The sequence below is a fragment of the Saccopteryx bilineata genome, chromosome 6, assembly GCF_036850765.1.
Source record: "Saccopteryx bilineata isolate mSacBil1 chromosome 6, mSacBil1_pri_phased_curated, whole genome shotgun sequence".
Classification (NCBI taxonomy): Eukaryota; Metazoa; Chordata; class Mammalia; order Chiroptera; family Emballonuridae; genus Saccopteryx; species Saccopteryx bilineata.
In genome coordinates this window covers 25616913-25621631 of record NC_089495.1, presented here as the reverse complement: position 1 = coordinate 25621631, position 4719 = coordinate 25616913, and the positions used below count along the sequence as shown (strand labels likewise).

Genomic DNA, 4719 nt, shown 5'->3' with positions numbered 1-4719 from the left:
CAATCTAGACTCAGTGAAGTTCTCAATTTAGAAAGATCAATTGCCACTCTAGGTCCATACATTGCAAAATGATTTCAGAAACGGATTAAACATACAATTGTTTTACTAAAATAGAAATATTATTTGGGACTTTATAAAACTTTATAAAATATAACACTGTATTTGTAAATTCAAGATGGTTTCATACTGAAATAGACCATACTTTCATAGAAATCTAGTCAAATTGAACTGGTCTATCTTGAGCATTCTTACATATTATTTCTTCCAAGTCTTAGCTTAAGTAGATCTGTGCTCTATCATAGGATTGTAATCTATTTCAAGGATTTTATAAGAGTTTTCATTTCAGAAATAATGTTAAATCAGGTGAATTATACCTACAAATCCTACAAATGTCTTACTAAAAGTAGACACTAGTGCAATGTGACAATTCTATATTGGCTATATTTCAAACCAAACTCTTAATAATGACCTCTAATTAATTTAAAATTTATATTTGACAATTATAATTTGGTACCTAAAGAACAAAAATTAACTTTTATAAAAATATTTATTCATATTAAATGAAGAACCTCCAAATTTAGTTATTTATAGCTGTCAGATGACAGATATTTCTAATTATACCCATTTATAAGCACTCATTTTACTACCTCAAAGGGCCCACTGTATTTTTAAAACAAAATAAGAAGTGAGAAGGTTGGGTTTTATCATGTAATGGTGCCACTATGATAAGGTGCTACTTGGCATATGAAAAAGCCAGAGAATTTCCAAATCATGGACTTTTGTTACTGATGTTTTAACCATTAGATAGAATGGTTAGTAAAAGAAAAAGCTAATAATATTATTAACCAACACATTATACTCCTTTTCTTATCCATTCATTTCTTTTAGTTTTTTCATATAACAAAATATAATAAACAACAATGGAGTACATGATCTGTTAAATAAACACCTTTTCCCAATCTTCCAAAAAATAATCTAAAATTAAACAAAAATAAGAAACCAAAAATATTTTTGCCATTTTTTTTTTAATTTTAGTGAGAGGAGGGGAGGCAGAGAGACAGACTCCTGCATGCGTCCTGACTGGGATCCACCCGACAAAACCACTAGGGGGTGATGCTCTGCCCATCTGGAGCCTTTGCTCTGTTGCTCAGCAACTGAACCATTTTTTTTAAGTGCCTGAGGTATAGGCCACAGAGCCATCCTCACTGCCTGAGGCTAACTTGCTTGAACCAGTTGAACCATGACTGCGGGAGGAAAAGAGAGAGAGAGAGAGAGAGAAAGGGGAGGAGTGGAGAAGCAGATGGTCACTTCTCCTGTGTGCCTTGACTGGGAATCAAACTCAGGACATCCATACACCGGGCCGACACTCTACCACTGAGCTAACCTACCAGGGCCTGTTATGTTTTCAATAGGCTGTCCCTGTAGAAGAGTAGGGAGGTGGGGCTGGGGGGATTGACAACAGGACCTATTTTCTGTAGAATATATTGAGGCACATAGGGTAAAAGTTTCTCAGGCAAATTCATGGTTAGAGCAAAACCGAGAGAGAGCTCAGAATTTTACATACTCTGCAAAGATGACTTCTCAGGTAGTCACACCCAATTCAATATTTCAAAATGTATCCTCAGTCACTGCAATCATCATCATCATCACCATCACCATCATCATCATCATCATCATCATCAGACACATCATTTAGAGGAGACATCAATGACTGATTCTAAGAGTCTGATCTAGTAGGCTGGCATGGGGCCATGTCCCTAGTAGAAAGCAGGTCATAGCAGAAGTCACAGATCTGCACAGACTCAGAGGACCGGCTGGGAAGAAGAGCTCTTTTGTCAGAGCAGGGCCCACAGACAATAACAGATCTACATTTGCCGTGATGGGGAGGACTGTTAACAGGTGTGGCTTTTGCTTTCTGCCAACGCACCCATACAATTGCCTCACAGTCAGAGACCCACACAGCAGTATGTCCATTACTGGGTGTCTTCCCACTTTCGAAGAGGAAATCAGTAACACGTTTGTTTATGTGGTTCGTCCAAACTGATTTTGCAGCGGCAGCATAGGCTGCAGGCGAGTTAGTGGGTGTCTTGATAAGCCATCCATTCCTCAAGTCTCCCTCATCTTGGCAGGAATCCACAGTGACATTTTACAGGAGAATAATACAATGTTTGTTATATATTTTTTCATCTGGATGACAATATTGCCCTATACAAGAATATTTAGTAAGCAAGAAAAACTGCCTTGCTTTGGTTTTTTTTCTGCACAACTTAGTACTCCATCAATAAGAACCCGTCCTGATATAGTTACAGGTTGACCAGCTGCTCCACAACAGTTTTTTACTATTTTTATACATCCAGTATTTGCTTCACTGTTTGATAAGCCATTCACTCTCTTCTACTAATAGCCTGGCCAGGTGTGGACAGTGGTGGTTGCAGCAAAGGTCTGACTCCTCCTCGTCCCACAGGAGGGCTCGGCAGGCTCCCTGCCGAGGCAGGTGGGCTGGGGACACGTAGCCGCTTGCAGGTGACACCCCCATGCGTCTCACAAACCCCGCTCCTGCTGATCTCTCTCTGCGTGTGAACGTGAGAGCATGAGCACCAGATTAATGTTTAGACAAAGCTCATCTCGTTAACAGAATCATTCAACCCTCTGTAAAGTGAGGACACTGAAGACTTGGGAGGTAGAGCGCTTCGGAGCTTAAACAGCCCCTGGCCTCTCTGAAATGCCTCCGTGTGGGGGTGTTTATGACAAATAGAGGGGTGTTCTTGCTCCTTCCTACCCTCTTGCTCGTGCACTCTTTCTCTGGAGGCGGTGGATGGTGGGGGTCCCAGGCCAGGAGGGAGGACACATGCCTCATCTGTGGGTGAAAATGTTAAGAGGCACAATGGGTGGCCTGCCACGTCTGCCACCTTCAGGATGTCAGGGAGATGACACTCACAGGGGGAATGTCAGTCGTTGGGCTAATTTTATGCTGCCCTGGACTTGGTGGGTAAAACGGGATACACTGAGGAGGGAAAGGCCTTGTTTCTGGCAGCACAGATGGAAATTGGAAGCCCTCCTTCCTACTAGCTCTGTGATCCTGCTAGTAATTTGATTTTTAAACTTTCATTTCCTCACCTATAATATGCAGATACTAACAGAACCAACTCCTGTAGTGAAGAGTAAAGGAAGGTTATATAAGATTCTTAGCAGAGTGCTTGGTGTTCAGTTCGAATTCACAAGTGGAAGTTATTATTACTGTATTATATAATTTGACTATTCTGTCCTTTTTTGCTTCTTTGGTGTGAAGTCTCAGGCTTTCACAAATGTAACCCTGCACTGTTGACTTAAAAATTGATAGAAATGTCTCTTCCCTTGGTGGGGTAACAGAGTTTATACCACCAGAGTTTTATAGACATCTTAAAAAGCATACACACCACATATACACCCACATGTGCATATATGTGTAATATATATGTATTATATATATGATATATATACATGTCATATATCATCTATCTTTAATATCCTATTCTATCTATCTATCTATCTATCTATCTATCTATCTATCTATCTATCAATCATCTGGGCCTGGTCTCTAGCTGTGAACTTGGAAACACTCTGACTTGGAACAAACATGAATCACTGGGCTGAGGCTCAGGTTCAGGCACTTGTGGGCTCTCCCAGTCTAACTTGTCTCTGTATCTTCATTCCTGACAGCTCTGCCTCTCACCACCCCTGCCCCTGACGGGACAAGCCCAGAGGAAGGGAGCCAGTTCCAGTGTTCATCAAGGCTGAGACAGGTGAGTCAGGAGACAGAACTGGCTGAGGACCTGAGAGGCTGCTGCTTAAGATAGAACCACAGCTGGGGCAAGTGGTTTCCAAGCTGTGCCCATGCCCCAGAGAGGGGCTGCCATGTTTCCTCGCTGAGGCGGGCTTGGTTGTGTGGGGTGGAGGATAGATTCACCAGAGCAGACTGGGTCTCCCCCTGCGACAAAACACTACCCCAAGGGGACCGACAATGCCTGCCAGAGAGTGTGGGTATAAGAAGGAGAAGAGGCAAGCAGGAGAGTCATAGGTTGGAAACGAATGAAGTTGGCATGAGGAACACTCATTAGGAGTGGAGGCCACAGAGGCCCCTCAGGATAGAGAGAGTCAGTCTGTGCCCTTGGTCAGACCTTGGGAACAGCTCAGAGGGGATGGGTCTCTTGCTCAGAGACTCTGGCCATTGTCTCAGCAAGGACACAAACATCACTTCCCCCTACCTCTCCCCTTACCCAAAGCTCTTTACCTTATTGTACGGGATAAACATCATAATCACAGTCAAGACCATGCTATTGTAGTATTACAATAATAATAAATCTGGCTTAACATTTATTATGCTCACTGGGTACCTAATGCCTCAGTGAATTTTTCCTCCTCTGTCTTGCTTTCTGTTTTGTCCTCTAATTTTTGAAGCAAGGTGGCTGTATCAAGGACTGCAATATTAGTTAGAAATTTAATTTTCTTTAAGCATTCAGAAGATTACATCTGATCACATTTCATGAATAATCTTTTCCCCTCAAAATGAATATCTGCCACACCGTTGAATAATAGATAGCCACTGAGATATTTGTGATAAAACCAGTCAAAATCTTATGGAGACGGAGAGCCTTTGAACTGAGTTACTGATTGCTCCTTCTCTGCTCACTGATTCCCCGAATGAAGGACTTGGGTCCCTGTTTTGTAAAAAGTGAAGCT

At 41.9% G+C, this 4719-nt stretch overlaps 1 pseudogene; it reads right to left on the bottom strand.

Moving 5' to 3' along the window:
• Positions 1–1621: 1621 nt before the first annotated feature.
• LOC136309268 (pleckstrin homology domain-containing family F member 2-like) lies at positions 1622–4312 on the bottom strand (annotated as a pseudogene).
• Positions 4313–4719: the final 407 nt, after the last annotated feature.